Source organism: Lonchura striata, chromosome 11 (assembly GCF_046129695.1).
Source record: "Lonchura striata isolate bLonStr1 chromosome 11, bLonStr1.mat, whole genome shotgun sequence".
In the NCBI taxonomy this organism is placed as follows: Eukaryota; Metazoa; Chordata; class Aves; order Passeriformes; family Estrildidae; genus Lonchura; species Lonchura striata.
This window is the reverse complement of record NC_134613.1, coordinates 2,367,501-2,385,794: the sequence shown is the minus strand read 5'-3', so window position 1 is coordinate 2,385,794 and position 18,294 is coordinate 2,367,501. Positions and strand designations below refer to the sequence as shown.

At 48.8% G+C, this 18,294-nt stretch overlaps 1 protein-coding gene and 1 long non-coding RNA gene across 2 annotated transcripts in view; one reads left to right on the top strand and one right to left on the bottom strand.

Annotated features, from left to right (window-relative positions):
• The window catches only part of LOC144246964 (uncharacterized), a 418,663-nt gene that overhangs the window by 228,769 nt on the left and 171,600 nt on the right, over nucleotides 1-18,294 (top strand). The gene's annotated exons all lie outside the window — the stretch shown is intronic.
• LOC144246945 (uncharacterized) lies at nucleotides 11,682-12,939 on the bottom strand. The gene is made up of 2 exons (XR_013340654.1): nucleotides 12,779-12,939; nucleotides 11,682-12,324 (listed from the first exon to the last, which is right to left on the bottom strand). It is a non-coding gene; the product is annotated as an uncharacterized LOC144246945 (long non-coding RNA).

Below are 18,294 nucleotides of genomic sequence, written 5' to 3'. Positions count from 1 at the left end.
GATCCAAATCTGAGGGTGTGGGATCAGAATTGTGTGGGGCTGGGTGGGTGTGATTTATTTTTATAATAAATAAAACTATCAGAATTACTGATTTCTGTACCATTCAGTTTCTGTCAGTTCTGGTTTGCTTTCCAGAGTGCTGCCTTCTCAGCTGATTTTATGCCCTCCTGTCCCAGACTGAAAAGCAAGATGTGTTCTATTTGCCATCTGTATGGCAGTTGTCCTGTGTTAAGTGGGCAGTTTTTCCTTATCTCTTCCACAATCAATCCTCCCTCAGAGGAGACATCTGCTGATAATGGGCTATTGAATGTCACTGCATGACTGATGAGAACTATAACATCCCATTGTGAGATGTTCTGCCTGGAGGGAGGAGCCAAGCATTCCTACCTGCATCTAGTCTTGAGATTCTGGCCCACCAACACAGCTCTTTCTGTGCTGGATTTCCCAGAGGAACAGCTGCCTCTTCCTCTTTAGAAGAAGACACCCATTCCTACAGGATCACTTCTCCAACAGAACCACACCTGACACTCCTGGAGGACTGCACCTACAGTTTCCATTGGACTGCGGCCAACACCCTGTCCAACAGGGAGTCACATTGTATTCTGTCAGTGTTGTTTTAGTTTACTGCCTTGTTTATTTTATATTTTAATTTTCTTCCCTAATAAAAAACTGTTATTTCTGCTCCCATATTTTTACCTGAGAGCCCGCCTTAATTTCAAATTTATACCAATTCAGAAAGAGTCTACATTTTTCCATTTCAGGGGAGGCTCCTGCCTTCCTTAGCAGACACCTGTCATTCCAAACCAAAACACCTCCTTTCTCTCCTGCCTTCCTTTGCCTGTTCTGTTTCTCTCTCAGTGTCTCCTTTGACCCAGGGCAGCTCCCACCAAAGACCCTGCCCTGATTTCATTCCCAATCCATGAGCTACGACAATCATGGGTGAAGTTATGATGGCTGGCAGTGAAATGTCACTGTAGGATCAAGCTCTACTTGTTTTTTGGCTCTTTCATAAGAGCTTTTCCTTCAAGGGCAGGGACATATTTTCCTGGCTGGGAACTGGAATTCCAGCCCCTGGGAGTGTGTGCCATGGATCCCAGAGGGGCATTCCCGAGGCTCCCAGGTGCTGCTCCTGCCGTGCCTCCCAAGGAGCTGTGCAGGGAAGGGGACAAGGTGCAGCAGCTGTGTTGGTCCTTCAGTGCCACAACAGCCCCAGGTTCCTGGAGTTTCCACACTGCCAACAGCAGTTCCTGGGTTCCATGATACCCTGCTGTGTCCCCATGGATATTTGGTGTCATGAAGTTCTTCAGTGTCACAATGGCCACCTCGCTCCATGAGCTTCCACAGTGTCCAAATGGCCTCCTTGGATGGGCAGTGTCACCATGGACCGTTGGCTCCTTGCAGCCCCGCTGGGTCACCTTGGACTCCTTGGTTCCATGAGGTTCTGGGGGTGTCTCCATGGTCTCCTTGGATCCACAGTGTCACAATGGGCCACTGGATCCACATGGCCCTGCTGTGTCACCATGGCCCCTTGGTTCCATGGGACCCCAGGGTCACCATTGACTTCTTGCTTCCACGTCACCCCCTCAGTGCCAAAATGTCCCCTTAGTTCCATGGGGAACACAAAAGATTTATAGAAACATTGAGCAAATCTGGCTTAACACAGCTGGGAACATCTGTTTGTACTCCAAAGAGAGGTTAAAGATGAGGCTGGCTGAAGAGAGCCTGACAGAGGAATGGTTGAACGACAAGGGACATGATACTGTAAAATTAATCCAAATAGGGAGGGCTACGTGACTGCTGCAAAGTTCGCATGGCCCTGAAGAATAGATGATGTGCAGAAAGCAGGATATTGAAATTGCTTAGTATGTAGAAGTAGATAGAGAAGAACAAAGGAGTACTAAGCTGTTCTAACTGCAAGGCCAGCCGGACAGGCATGTATCGATCATAACGATACTTTTAAGATAATAGTACAAGTCACATAGCAACCAATCATGAGCTTGGCTTTTGCAATATGTATGAGCTAATTAACGAACATATATAAACTGTGTAATCTGTCACAATAAACTGAGACTTGATGATCATGATATCATGAGTCTTGTCTCCCGCGGCATTTTCCTCTAACAACTGGCGCCCGAAAGCAGGGACCTGATCCGAGCCTAAGGCGAGAGGGGTGCTGCGTTGGAGTGCGGGTCCTGCGGCTGGAAGGACGGCGAAAATAAAGAGAAGAGGCAAAACGCTCTTCTCCGCGCCCTGAGTGACCGTAGAAGCGGGCTCAGCCGATACGTGCTGCCGAAGCCTGAAGGAGCCAGCAACGGTACCGACGTAATCATGGAAAGGCAAGCAGCATATGATTTATTTAGTGCTTCTCTTAGAAAAAGGCAGATTAGGGGGATTGACTTAGATAAGGATCTCCCTTCGCTATTGCATCATGCTGAGTCTTACGGCTTTTTCGTTAACCCCCATAGTGTTCATGAACTTTCAGAATGGAGAAGATATAGGGATAAGTTGTGGGAATTAGTGTTAGATGAGGATAAACCGGGCAAGAAAATGAGTAAACTTTGGAGAGTGGTTGATAACGAATTGTTAATGTGTCAGGCAGAAAAGAGGGCGGTGGAAGTGATACGGAAAGCTCTGGAGAAAAATAAGGAATGTAAACCCTCGCTTCTCTCCAGTGAGCCAAACCCTCCGGTTCTCACAAATTTTCCCATTCCCATCTCTGCTTCTGAAATGCCTGTACCTCCCATAGACACTAGTAGCATTGAGGTGCTGGAAATTGAGATCCAAATTGCTTTATGGCAACGGGACTGGGATCCCAAATTCACTTTTTGTGAACGGGAATCAGGTAGAACGGAGCGGGCGCGGGGCCAGACAGAGCGGGGCCGGCCAGCACCGAGCCGGAGGCGAGCCCGGGGCGGAGCGGACATCAGCCGAGAGACGGAAGGCTCCTTGCTGCCGAGCAGCAGCGCAAGGGGGGAGAGGGGCGTTCCTGGGGCTCAGCCGCGCTGGAGCCGGAGCAGGCGGGGCGCGGCCGCGGCAGGGGTGTCTCTTCTCCCATCCACAAGGTGACACAACAAGGACGGGAGCGAGGCGGCGCCGCCCCTCATCGCCCCGCAGCGCCCAGCAATGGCGGCGGAGATGGCGGCACAGTCCTGGTTGCCATGGCAGCGACAACGCCGAGAGCAGCAGCGCCACCGGTGGCGGGATCGCAACACTACAGCAAAAATTTCAACAGCATCTTCCCAATTTCTTACAAGAGTCAGAAGACGTAATGAAAAAGTACAGCAGGACCGAGTGTTTTCCAAGATAACAAGAAGGATGAACATTATGTGAATCAATATTATTTCAAATATGATATAGATAAAAATCACTGTATAAAGATAGAAATGTTAGTAATGATTTAATTACCAAAAATGTCTCTGCAAACAAAGAGTTGAGAAAATGTCACCTGATGGAATTTTAGTATTGAGTTTGTAATCTCTGTCTTTGGGTTTTTATAGATAATAATATAAGTAATAGTGATTTTTAAGTTTTATAGATAATACGATAAATAGTGATTGTTAAGTTTTTGTAAGTAATGATAAGTAGTGATTGTTACTAATGTTATATGAGTGCTTTAAAAGGATTTGCTTAAACTATTTTAAACATTTCTTATTAATAAGTTAATCATAAAATGTGAGTTGTCTGATTTTTGTGATAAGAATTATTATTAAGGTATTAAGGTATTAAGGTGTTGTTATAGTATTTACAGTCAGTTTTCATATGTTTTATTGTCTCTTTAGGTGATTGATTACAAAATGTTTTTTCAGGATCCTGTGTTTTTGATTTTTTAACTACTCATGTGTTTTCTTTATCCAATCTTTTATGCAGCTGCAATTCATCTTCCTTTAAAAATTCATTATCCAAATTTTAGTTCAAGATTTCAGACTTCAAATTTTCAGATTTCTGAAGAAAGAGTTTGTTATATTTAGAGAATTTTTGTCTTGAAAGAGATTTTAAACAGGTTCAATTATTTAATAGTTTGATAAATTTTTAATAATAAGGTTTTTTACTTATAACTGTTATTTCTAAGACTTTTGTTTTATAATGTGTTCAAACATATCCTCCAATTAGAGTTTGAGCTCTGGCCAAGCTCTGGCTCTACATGGATGGTGTGATTGACCCAGGTGTTTTCTGCATCAAAAAGTATTCAAGTCCTTTTGGCTTGACAATTTGACCTTGTAGGGCAGCTGAGCCTCAAAGGGAGTTTTGGAGAGACATGATCCGGACATGTTTTATCCAAATCTCTGATGTTTTAAGGTTTATCAGCTGCTGCAGACTCTGGGATGACAATTTGATAGTGTAGCACTTGGTAACTGTGATTTTATATGTAATATTAATTGTGTATTATCTGATTGATTTTTATTTGTTATTAGTTTCTTTACTATATGCATTGTTTTATTCTTGATGTTTTTTCATGTTTATTATAAAGATGTTGATATTTCCATTTCTTCATGCAAATTTTAAGAAACAGAATTGAGAGAGGACCCTCCAGTCCCTGTGGGGAGTGTTGAGTTTGTTTGTGTTTTAGCAGGTACAGAATCTGGATAAATTTCAGTGAAGAATGTTAAACTTATCAATTTCAAGAAAACACTAATCTCTCCACAAGTAAATCAGAGGATGCACAGCAAAAGTGGATTGTGCAAAGATTTGTGTTTCACCCACAAAAGATTGTATATTTTTAATTATGTTACAGACTTTTTTACTAAGTTTTAATAAGTTTTAGTAATGCCTGTGATTTTTCTGTTTATTTTGCCATTGCTTTTCAATGGCAAAAGAAAAAGAGGGACAATCAATTAGATAATCAAAAGCATAACATTAAGTTTATCATAAATATAGTTTGTATTTAGAATTAAATTTGTTCCTTTCATGTTAAACAGAACAATCAAGAACATGAGAAATATGAAGTGGGGTGCACTTCTGTAATACTAACCTCATTTTCACCCCACGAGTTACTTCAGTGCAAGCTCTCACACAATTAAAAATCCTAGCCTACTGGACAGAAAAATAAATTAATATTTCATCTAAAATATTAAGTGAGCTTGCCACAAATATAGGTAGTATCTGTCATGCAGTTCTGCAAAACAGAGCAGCTGCCACTAATTTACTTCTTCTAGCCCAAGGTCATAGTTGTGAAGAATTTGAAGGAATGTGCTGTATGAACTTATCTGATCACTCTACATCTATCCATAAGCAAATACGAAAATTGACCGAGCTAACTCAACAGTTAAAGGTAGAGGATAGATTAGGTTTAAAAAGATAGCTAAAAGGATTGGGGATCGGACCATAGTTAAGAGACATTATCAAATACGGCATAATAGTTCTAAGCATAATTGTGATACTTCTGTTTGTTTTGCCCTGTGTGTTTACTTGCTTGCAAGGCTTGATGCAGCAGCTTTTGCAGAAAATGCTGAATGCACACCTTCTTGTACAAAAGGAAAACGGGGGAGATGAAGAGAGCCTGACAGAGGAATGGTTGAACGACAAGGGACATGATACTGTAAAATTAATCCAAATAGGGAGGGCTATGTGACTGCTGCAAAGTTCGCATGGCCCTGAAGAATAGATGATGTGCAGAAAGCAGGATATTGAAATTGCTTAGTATGTAGAAGTAGATAGAGAAGAACAAAGGAGTACTAAGCTGTTCTAACTGCAAGGCCAGCCGGACAGGCATGTATCGATCATAACGATACTTTTAAGATAATAGTACAAGTCACATAGCAACCAATCATGAGCTTGGCTTTTGCAATATGTATGAGCTAATTAACGAACATATATAAACTGTGTAATCTGTCACAATAAACTGAGACTTGATGATCATGATATCATGAGTCTTGTCTCCCGCGGCATTTAAGATAATAGTACAAGTCACATAGCAACCAATCATGAGCTTGGCTTTTGCAATATGTATGAGCTAATTAACGAACATATATAAACTGTGTAATCTGTCACAATAAACTGAGACTTGATGATCATGATATCATGAGTCTTGTCTCCCGCGGCATTTTCCTCTAACAGCTGGCACCAGCAGCTTCCATCTGAAACATGGATCCAGGAAAAGAACCAGGACAGAGAATTCAGCTGGGAGACTCAGAGAATTCTGCTTTCAGAGATCATTTCTGGTCACACTGTTCCTTGTAGAAAGGTGACACCATTCCAGGCAGCCTGTATTGAGCAGGTGGTTCCTGAGTGGAGTTTGTTGTATAGGAAACCTGCTCAGGCTTTTCCATTCTTTCTTTCCCAAGAGGAAAGCTTCTCCTGGGCCTGTGTGCAGGCAGAGCCCTGAGGATAGCAGGTCGGAAATGGTGCAATGGGCTGGGACATGGAGCTGCAGAGCTCAGGGACAAGGTTCTGCTGCAGGGCACAGGGATGTCAGTGCCAGGTGGGCAATGTCAGACATGGTGAGGCTGGGGGTGAGGAGCAGCTTGTCCAAACAGGGTCAGCCCTCAGTGGGCTCATTCTCCTACATGCCCAGACCTCCTAAGGAGAACTTCAGTGTCAAGATCACCTGGGGAATGCTTCTATCAGCTCTTCACTGAACTGGAAACTAAGAATACTCACTTGATTAAAGAAAAAAATTCAGGAAGTGCACCTGGAAATTTTCTTCCTTTACAAGGACTCCAAACTGACTCCAATCAGCTGCACAAGCCCAGGAGATTTGCAGACAATTGGATGAAGACAAAGCCCCCCTGAAGGATTCCTGCATTTTGATGATCCCCACGGTGGATTTGGGGCTTAGTCCAGAATCCTCAGGCACTGAGAGAAGGCTGAAGAAGCTGCTCAAGTAGTCAGAAGCAAAACTCCAAGTCCCTTGGAGCATCACTGGGCCCCACTGAGGGCAGGGACTGCCAAAGGCTCCCAGGGACTGGAGAGAGCAGATCCTTGAGGCCAGGATTGCAGGGAGCCCAAGGCTTAGAGCAGGGAACTGCAATGCTGAGCAAGGCCTGGGCTGGCTGGGGGAAGCAGAAAGGCCAAGCCCTGAGCCCAGCCTGGCACAGCAGGGCCTGTCCCTCACGGGTGGCTCGGGGCTGTTTGTGGGGCAGGGGGATGTGAGGGGCAGCAAGGACAAATGCCACAAACCTGTGTGACCCTGTAGATCCTCATGGAACCAAGGGGCCATGGTGACACTGTGCTGCCTCATGGAATCAAGGAGACCATTGTGGAACTCAGAGACCCCAAGGAACCAAGGGTCCATGGTGACCTTGTGCAGCCGCAGTGTCACAGAGGAGCCGTTGTGACACAGCGAGGGCACACGGAGTCGAGGGGCCACTGTGACACATCAGGGCTTTGTGGAACAACTATGCCACTGTGACATTGTGTCCTGGGTTGTAAGATAAGCTTGTATTCTATTTGCCATCTGTTGGAAGTTGGGCAGGTTTGTTATCTCTCAAGAACAATGGTTTGCTGGAAGAGGTAATGGTTTGTTAATGGGTCATTGGCTGATTCAATGCAGGGCTGGTAACATAACAACATCCCATTGTGAGATGTTCCACCCAGAGGGGGAAGCCAAGCACTCTTTTATTGTATAAAGGGGTAGCTTTTGGGGAGACGAAGCAGCTCTCTCTTTGCGGGATTTCGCAGAGAAGCAGCTCCTTCGGCAGGACTCCCGAGAGAAGCGGCTCCTTCGGCAGCACTCGCAGAGAAGCGGCTGGAGCGCGGTGAGGCAGCGGCGGCGGAGCTCGGAGGCAACCCCGGCGCAGAGGAAGACCGGCCCCACTGCCACCAGATCTTCAGAGAAAACTATACCCTTCTAAAGATCACCACTTCAGCTGCAATTCATCAGCCACTGCAAGAGGAGCAGCTATCATTTCGACCGGACTGCTACCAGCACCCCGAATCCTCAGGTTGTGGACTTTTTCACTAGTTTTGTTTGTACCGATTGCATTTGCCTTTTTAAATTGTTACCTAGTTTTCTCCTAGTAAAGATTTGTTACTCCCATTCCCATATCTTTGCCTGAGAGCCTTTTAATTTAAAAATCCTAGTAATTCGGAGGGAGGGGGTTTACCTTCTCCATTGCACAGGAGGCTTTTGACCTCCTTCACAGACTCCTGTCTTGTCAAACCAAGACACATTGCAAGGCCTCATGGAAGCACGGGGCCACTCTGACACTGCAGAATCAAGGGGAACATTGAGACACTCCAGGGCTTCATGGAACCAAGGAGATCATTGTGACATTGTGGGGTTCCACGCAACCAAGGGAACATGGAACAGGTCTGGCTACCTTGACCACCCAGGGGCCAATTCTCATCTCCCTATGAAACACTGGGACCATGTGCTTTTCTTTCTTATGGGAAAAAAACTTTCACCTCAACTAGGGGCACATGGCCAAAATTGGGCATTTGATGCCAGAATTCCCTATATCCAAGGATAGCTCCCAGATAAAAGCTGCCAGGACTGGCAAGTCTGGCTGGCCTTGTCTTCCTGAGGGCTGGCATTTATTTGCCTCAGAAACATGGGGGCTCTGTGCTTTCCTTCCTAATGTAATGGCCAAAACTAAGATTCCACCTCCGAAATGCCATATGGCCAAGGATAGCCCCTAAACAAAAGGGGCCAGGAGAGCCAGATCTGGCTGGCTTGGCCTAAGGCAACCTCTCATCTTCTTCCAGAACACTTGGACTGCACGCTTCTCATACCCATGGGAAAAAAACCCATCTATCTTGACCAGGCGCCCATGGCCAAAACTGGGATTCCACCTCCAAAACAACATACAGCCAATGATTGCTCCCAAGTGAAATACCAGGTGTCTTGGTTCGACAAGACAGGAGTCTGTAAAAGAGGGCAAAGCCTCCTGTGCAATGGAGAACGGCAAACCCCCCTCCCTCTGAATTACCAGGATCTTTAAATTAAAAGGCTCTCAGGCAAAGATATGGGAGTGGGAGTAACAATTCTTTACTAGGAGAAAACTAGACAACAATTTAAAAAAAGGCAAATGCAATCGGTACAAACAAAACCAGTGAAAGAAAAAGTCCAGAACCTGAGGGATGCCAGTATCAGTTCTGCTGGGACAATTGCTTCCCTTGCAATAGTTGATGAGTTGCAGCTGCAGTGGTGATCTTTAGAAGGGTATAGTTTTCCTCTGAAGATCTGGTGGCAGTGGGGCCGGTCTTCCTCTGTGCCGGGGTTGCCTCTGAGCTCCGCCGCCGTCGGCTCAGCGCGCGCCGGCTGCTTCGCTGCGAGTGCCGCCGAAGAGAGAGCGAGAGAGAGCTGCTTCTCTCGGAGTCCCGCCCAGAGAGCTGCCTCCTCTCCCCAAAAAGCTACCCCTTTAAACAACAATAGAGTGCTTGGCTTCCCCCCTCTGGGTGGGACCCCTCACGGTGTTACATTTACCAGCCCTTCATTGAATCAGTCAATGGTGTATAAACAAACCATTGCCTCTACAGGGCAAAACCATTGTCTTTGGGAGAGATAACAAAAACCTGTCCAACCGGTTTTTCCTTCAACAGATGGCAAATGGAATACAAGCTTATCTTACAACCCAGGACACCAGGAAAGACAATTCTGGCTGCCCTCGGACCCGTGGGGGCTGTCTCTCACCTGCCTCGAAACACTGGGGCTTGCTGCTTTCCTTCCTATGGAAATGAACTGTACTTATGTATGAAGAAATGACCAAAAATGGAATTCAACCTCAGAAATTCCCTATATCCAAGGGTTGCTTTCAGACAAAAGCTACCAGGACAGAGAGGTCTGGCTGCCTTAGGCCTTTGATGGCTGCCTTTCATCTGCCCCTCAAACACCGGTGTTCCATCCATTCCTTCCTCCATAAAAGAACCATCCTTCTCCTCCAGGTGTCCATGTCTGAAACTGGGATGCCACCTCTAAAATTCCCTATATCCAAGGGTTGCTCCCAGCCAAAATCTGCCAGTACCATCAAGTCTGGCTGGCCTTGGCCTCTGGTGGCTGCCTCTGCCACACTGGGGCTCGGTTCTTTCCTTCCCATGGAGATCACTGTGACACTGTGGGCACCTAATGGAACCAAGGGGATCATTGTGGCACCACTGGAGCCCATGGAACCAAGGGGCCATGGTGACAACGCGGGGCTTCATGGACCCAGAGACCATTATGACTCTGTGGGGCCTGATGGAACCATGGAGAGCATTCCGACCCTTCAGGGCCCCGTGTCACCAAGGGGGCATTGTGACACCTCAGGGCCTCCTGGAAGCAAGGGACCATTGGGACACTGTGGGGCCCCATGGAAGTGAGGGAACATGGACCAGGTCTGTCTGGCTTGGCCTGCCAGGGGCCACCTGACAGGTCTGGCTGATCTCAGAATGTCAAGGTCTGCCTCTCATCAGCTCCTGGAGCACTGGAGCTCCATGCTCTCCTCTGTATGGAAATAACCGTCTGTTATTTCACATGTCCATTGCCAAAATTGGTACCCTCCCTACAAAATTTCCTATTTGTAAGGGTATCTCTCAGAACACAATCTGGTGGCTCTGGCTGGCCTTTGCCTCTTGTGGTCACCTCTCATCCGCCCCTAAAACAGTGGTGCTCTGTTTCTTCATTCCTGTGGAAAAAAAACTGGTCTTCACGTCTGGGGACCATGGCCAAAATTAGAATTAGCCACCGAGCCCAGCCGGGCTCACAGAACTATCTGCAGCCCTGGGCAGATATTGACTCTGCCAGTGCTGCCATCCTCCCTCCAGTGAGAGAAAAGGACACAGGGCAGGGAGCAACATGAACACACCGAGGGCAGGGAAGGGGAAGTTGAGTCTCAGAATGGAGGGATGAGTGGATGCCTTGATCTTGGGGCTGAAATCCTCTGCTGAAGCTATGGAGAAGGATGTCATTGATACATCAGACACTCCTTTTCCCTATAAGGCATTGAAAAGTATGGGGAGATGACTTGTTCAGCAAAGGCCTCCATGCTAAAGTGAGCAAATGTTGCAGTAGGTGTGATATCATGAGAAGTTTGAACAGAGAAAGAGAGAAGAGTGATGAGACCCTGTGCCCTCAGGAAGAGGAAGACCTCTGTTCCCAGAGATGAAGATGATTTCAGAAATAGGTGAAAAGAACTTTTGCTATTAAACAGCTCATCTTTTAAGTAATATCCCATAACATTGGCTATAAAGACAGCTGTGGGAAAAGCTGTGGAAAAATGGGAGGGACTTCACAATTACAGATTTTCCTGGGCATCTGCTATTCATGGAAATTAAAAGCCATGAGATAACTGTTTTCTTGTGGAGAAGTCTCCATAACATTAACAAGAGGAACTTTTCTCCCTTTTAGCTGACAATTTAGGTTTGATCTCTTTACACTGTCAGGTTGTATGAAGAGGGGAAGTGTTCTGAAAGTTTTGTCCTGATTCTTTTTACCCTTTCGTTAAGTTACTGTTAATAAACTTTTCTTTAGAAATTTAGAAGTTTATTTTAAAGTTCTGAGCCTACTTTGCCTTTCTCCTAATCCTATCTCACAGCAGAAAATGAGTAAGTATATTCTAGCGAGTGCACTGGTAATTAGCCAACACTGAATCCACCACACTAATTAATGCATTGGCCAAGAAATCTCAAATTGGCAAACCAAAACCACTACAGAAACTTCCTGTCATGGTTTGACACTTGCACAATGCCAGTGCCCCCATGAAAATGTGATCCCTACCTTGAATGCTGTGAAGTGGAACCTAGAATAGAGCAAAGCAGGCCCAAGCTTAATAACAGGAAAAAAACTTTATTAAACTATTACTACAAAAGAAAAGAGAAAACTAAAGAAGGGGGAAAAAAAACCACACAAAGATCCAAATGAAAACCTTGCAAAACATTCCTCCCCCCACCATCCAACTCCAACAAACCACAGTGAGACACAATCTGGACCCCAATCAGGTTTCCACCCTCCAAACAACCGATACTCAGTCCATCGAGGGAACAGAGTCTCTCCTGTGCCACAGACCCCCCAAGAAACACAGCTTCACATCCTGTGTTTCCATGTCACACATGGCACCGCCCGGAGAAAAAGTTTGCCATGGTGACCCTTCTCCTTTCCATGCACAGTGCTCTCACCACAATGCATGGATGGACAGACTGCTTTTAGGATTTTTTCCTTTCAAGGATGCCCTGCCAAGAGGGGAGAAAACAACAGTTCAGTTTTTCATTGTTTGGGACCACAGTCCCCCCCATTTTCCCCTGGGGCCGAGGGCTCAAGAACAGAGATCTTCTTCTCTTCTCTTTCCTTTCCAGGGCAAGGGGGTGCCACCACAAACCCCCTAACCTTTTCTCTGTTCACTCCACTTTTGTCTTTTTCCCAGCTGAAGCAGGTCTCTTGACTCACTGGCATCCTCCCAAAACACAGTCCCTCTTGAAGGAGAAGATTGGTTCAGGTTGTGGCTAACACGGAAAAGTCCAGCCAAAAGCCACTCCTTGTCCCCCTCCCCTCTAGAATTCCTCCTTCCAACATCCCAGGGTCCAAGGTGTCCCTCTTCCTCTCTTTCAAACCGAGGAGGGGAAAGGAAAATTCACAAAGCTTTCATTTTCTCAAGAAAGGGTTAAAAGTCCAAACTCCCAGGGATGGCTCGATGCCCGGACATCCAGCAACTCCCACACAACTGGGCACCTTGGAGCTCCCCCCGCTCCTCCTTCCTCGCGGTGGAATTGCTGACAGGACAGGATCGCCGCCGTCTCTTTCTCTCTCCCCCTCCGGAGAGAAACCGGGGGTGGGGGGGGGGGAAATGGAGACATCCCAGATTTCTTCCACCCTTCCATCTGCAGGGGCCAGCCCGGTTCCAGTCCTTCCACCACCCTTGGGGCCTACCTTTCAGGCCATGGGGGCTTCCCCTCCCCCACCCAGCTTGTGGCTGGGCAGGGGAGGTTTGCACTGCACGCTGACTGGAACCAAAGAGAGCGAGTTCCCCTGGGAATTCTGCTTTCAACCCCTCTGTGTTCTCAGAGGCGTGTCTACTTTCAATTGGTCAATATCTAAATTGACCTCTTCCTTCCGGAAAAAAATTCTCTTTCCGTGTCAGACCACGACACTTCCTGATCCACTGCCCCAGACAAGAGAGAAATCAAGGCAGAGCCATGGTTTGTCAGGACTTGTTTGATCCGAATGAGCCCCATGATGCATTTGGAGCTGAGCCCCGGAATCTCACAGCCAGAGGAGATTGCACAAACCTTTACAGGAGTAAAAGTCAAGAGGAAACACCCAAGGTGTCTCAAGGCATTAATGGGACCCACTGAGGTCCATCCCCAACACAGAGTCTTCGTGGATTCCTTGGAAAAGAGAACTGGAGACCAGGATGGCACAAAAACCTCTCAGAAACTGAAAATGGCACAAAAACCTCTCCGTTTTGAAAGGACAATCCAAAGTACCCTAAGAACCTTGAGGATCTCAAAGCATTAATGAGCCCCACTGAGTGTCAGTACAAAGCTCTCATGGGACTCCTTAAAGCAGATAATTGGGGCCATGATTGCATAAACCTCTCAGAGACTCCAAGGCAAAAGCAAAAGCCAAAGTCCTTTGAAAAACCTGCAGTCCCTGGGAGCATGAAGGAGCCCCCAGGGCCATTCCTGACCAAGGCTCCCCAGGGACTCCTTCCAGCAGATCCTTGAGGCCACTGGGATGTGGGCTAGGGGGGGATGCTGAGGGCAGGACCAGGGGCTGACAGTGCCCAGCCTGGCTGGGGCTGTGCCAGGAGGCCCCAGGGCCTCAGGACAAGGTGTCTCCTCACAGCCCTTGGTGGCACAGACCCTGCTGTGCCCCAGGGCACCAAGACTTGGCTTCTCTTTGTCCCCACCTGCCATCAGTGCCTCCAGTTCTCTGCTCTGCCTGGGGCCTGGGGACACTTTCTCAGTCGTGTCTCTCAGTGGGACCCATTAAAAGTCCCAGAAACTTTGGAGCTGGATTGCGACTTGGAGTTCTGCAGAGGTTTCTGCAGCTCCCTCTCAGGGCCTGATGTTCAGGGCCTGAGCACAAAGCCCCAGAGGGTCATTAAAGTCCTTGTGCTGTGTCTGTGCTGCTGAGCTGGGCCGGGCTCCTGGCACAGAGGGTGATGCTGGTAACCAAGCAGAGCTTCAAAAGCACATTTCTCTTGCTGAGCAGCTCTTTTCCCAGCCCAGCAGGGCTGGGGCACTGGCTACAGCCAGCCCGGGCACAGCACAGAGGCACAGAGAGCTTCAATCAGTCAGGGCTGGGAAGGGGCTGAGAAGTGCCTGGGGCAGAATCACTGCCAGCCCTTGGCACAGGACCCTCTGGCTGCAGGACAATGCAGCTGCAGCTCCTGGAGAGATCTCCTAAAGCTGGAACATCCCAATGCCCACAGCCCCTGTGAGTGCATTCTCTGCTCATCTCCTGTGCAGAGCAGCCAGGGGTGCCCAGGGCTGTCCTGCAGAGCAGGGTCCTGCAGCCCAGGGCGCTGTGCTGGGCCAGGGACTCTGCTGCCTGCCAGGGACAGCTCTCAGCCGGCCCTGGAGCTGCTCCCAGCACTGGCCAGGAGCTGTGGGGGGAAGGAGCCACCCTGAGCAGGGCAGGTGCTGCTGCTGAGAGGGGCTGGCTGGGGCAGGGCTGCTCCCAGCTCCAGACCAGCCTGGGCACAGCTCCGGAGGACACTTCCCAAAGGTAAGCCTGGGATTGCTGTAAAGATCAGAGCTTTCCAGATGGTGTTTTCAATTTCGTTGTTGGAGAAGGATGGGAAGGTTGGGGTGATGACAAAAACTGTTCTGCTTTTTATATATTTTTCATATATTCATAGCTCTGCAAATAACTATGATTTAGTTATAAAACTATAATCCTTACATAACTCTATTAAACTGTTAAGTGGCTCTTCTAAACTACTATTATGTACTTATATAATTGGAATCCTTAGCTGTGTCTACTATGTTTTCTTCCTGTCTCTCAGATTTTACACCAATAAGCTGACTGTCTAAATACATTCCTGAAATACTGTATAGTCTAATTAGGAGGGAGTGGATCTACAAGAACAGCATTTGGTTTTTGACCAGAATATGAGCAGTCATAACAAAAAGTGGGGCAAAGAAGCCCTTTGACCTACTCCAATGGGTTGATCCAGGGGTGTGTAACTTGGGCAACTGAATCTCCTATTGGATGTTCCTGTTAAATATCCTAATTGATTAACCTTAATAATTGTTGAAATCAGTGGCTGGGTGTGCCCCATCCCCACTGGGACACCTGGAACCTTCCAATAAAAGTCTGTTTTTTTCTTTAATGTTGTAACACTCTTGCAAGTGCTTTTTTTCTCTTTTAATTGTAGATAACAGGGGGATGAGAGAAGCAGAACAGGAATTGTAGTCCCAGAATCACAGAATATTCTAAGTTGAAACGGACACACAGGATCATCAAAGGAATGTTTGAACATTTACAGAGACTCCAGAACTGTGACTTTGGGTGGTCAGTGTCTCTGCTGGGAGCCTCCCAAAGGGCCTTCAGCCACTCCTCAGCCCTGGGCAGCAGCAGCATCACCTCTGCAGGGCCCAGCAGGGCTCTCCTGAGCTGCCCTTGCCCAGCTGCACACAGAGCCTGCCCCAGCCAGGGCCCTGCACACAGGCAGGTTTCTGTAGGGCCGGGCCGAGGGCACACAGGGTGGGATGGGCTCTGTGAGCGCTGGCAGGGACAAGGCACCTCTCAGGAGGGGATGTCCAGGCCCAGGGAGATGCTCAGGGAAGCAGAGGGGGCTGAGCAGAGCAGTGCTGGGGGAACAAGCACATCCAGCCCCTCAGCTTCCCTCAGGCACAGGGAATCCTTTGCCTCTCACATCTCTCAGTGGCAAACTCTGAGTGCAGCAGGAATGCTGGGGAGTTCTGACCTCAGAAGGCCAGCAATGATGTGTGGGTAGGAAAACAATTCCTTAAACCAACTCCTGACATCTGTTTTGTTTCCCTTAGAAGTATGAGTGCAGATGGTATCAAGCCTCTCTGCAATAGGAATTACTCCCCTAATAAATCCTGAATATCCAGCCTTGCCCCTCTGCTAAATGGCCACAAACACAGGGCAGCAGGACAAGGATGGCTCCTCAAGAGCCCCCACGCACGGCCCTGGCTGCTTCTGGCACATTCAGCCAGCACAACTGGAGCTCAGGCAGGGACCTGGGTGAAGGTTTTCCCAGAGCAGGAACAAGGGTGGGTGAGTCCCAGCAGGACAGTCTGCAGGGAATGGCCCAGGATTGGCTCCAAGCAGCCTCTCCTGACTTGTCCCTGTCCTTTCTCCATGAGCAGGTGCCCATGTGCAGCCACAGCAAATGTCCAACAGCAGCTCCATCAGCCACTTCCTCCTGCTGGCACTGGCAGACACGCGGCAGCTGCAGCTCCTGCACTTCTGCCTCTTCCTGGGCATCTCCCTGGCTGCCCTCCTGGGCAACGGCCTCATCATCAGCGCCGTAGCCTGCGGCCACCACCTGCACACGCCCATGTTCTTCTTCCTGCTCAACCTGGCCCTCAGCGACCTGGGCTCCATCTGCACCACTGTCCCCAAAGCCATGCACAATTCCCTCTGGGACACCAGCACCATCTCCTACACGGGATGTGCTGCTCAGTTTTTTTTTTTCTTTTCTGTGCTGCAACAGAACATTTCCTGCTGACCATCATGTGCTACGACTGCTACGTGTCCATCTGCAAACCCCTGCACTATGGGACCCTCCTGGGCAGCAGAGCTTGTGCCCACATGGCAGCAGCTGCCTGGGCCAGTGCCTTTCTCAATGCTCTGCGGCACACAGCCAATACATTTTCCATGACCCTGTGCCATGGCAATGCTCTGGGTCAGTTCTTCGGTGATATCCCACAGATCCTCAAGCTCTCCTGCTCCAATTCCCACCTCAGGGAACTTGGGCTTCTTGTGGTTACTAGCAGTTTATCATTTTGTTGTTTTGTGTTCATTGTTTTCTCCTATGTACAGATCGTCAGGGCTGTGCTGAGGATCCCCTCTGAGCAGGGATGGCACAAAGCCTTTTCCACCTGCCTCCCTCACCTGGCTGTCATCTCTCTCTTTGTCAGCACTGCAGAATTTGCTCAACTGAAGCCCGCATCGATGTCCTCCCCATCCCTGGATCTGGCCCTGTCAGTTCTGCGCGAAGAAATCCTGCTCAGCGTGGGCAACTGAGCCCTTGAAGGACTTAGTGTCAGGTCAAGGCTTGCTTTCCCTCCCAAAGGCTTCCCTTGGCAGCCTTGGGCAGGGGATTCATCCTCCCTCCCTCCTCCTTCCCACAGACCTGCTCGAAACCACTCCGTGGGCACTTTCCATTCTCTGTGTCTGTCCTCAAGTGCAGTGCCAACCTGGGTCAGTCCTGGCCCTGTCCTGAGCTCCCAGGAGCTCGCAGGCTGAGATGGCAATGCTCAGCCACACCAGGGCCCTGCCCTGCCAGCAGCACCCCCACAAGGAGCAGCTGCAGCAGCAGCAGCAGCAGCAGCAGCAGAAGCAGCAGCAGCAGCAGCAGCAGCAGCAGCAGCAGCAGCTGCAGTCGCCGCTCAGCTGTTGGTACCCCTGCACTGCAGCCCCTCCCGCTCGCACCAACGTTCCCTTGTGGCCTTGGAGACAGTCCTGAATCTATCCATGGGGTCACAGAGCCATGGAATCCCAGAGTTCCAGGTTCCTGGAATCCTAGAATCATTGAATCCTGAGAAACACACACAGAGGAGGAGGAGGAGGAGGAGACGGAGGAGGAGGAGGATGACAAGGACGAGGAGGAGGAGGAGGAGGAGGAGGAGGAGGAGGAGGAGGAGGAGGAGGACGAGGACGAGGACGAGGAGGACGAGGAGGACGAGGAGGATGAGGAGGAGAAGGAGGAGGAGGAGGAGGAGGAGGACAAGGAGGAGGAGGAGGAGGAGGAGGACAAGGAGGACGACAAGGAAGAGGACGAGGAGGAGGAGAAGAAGGTTGAGGATGAGGAAAAGGATGAAGATGCAGAGGACAAAGAGGATGAGGAGGAGGAGGAGCAAGACGAGGAGGAGGAGGAGGAGGAGGAGGAGGAGGAGGAGGAGGAGGAGGACGAGGAGGACGAGGAGGACGAGGAGGAATAGGAGGATAAAGAGGATGAGAATGAGGATGTGGAGGAGGAAAATGAAGAGGAGGAGGAGGAGGTGGAGGACAAGAAAGAGGAGGACGAGGAGGACGAGGAGGACGAGGAGGACGAGGAGGAGGAGGAGGACGAGGACGAGGAAGAGGATGAGAAGGAGGAGGACAAGGACGAGGAGGACGAGGAGGACGAGGACGACAAGGAGGAGGAGGACGAGGAAAACGAGGAGGAGGAGGATGAATAGGAGGATAAAGAGGATGAGAATGAGGATGTGGAGGAGGATAATGAGGAGGACGAGGAGGATGAG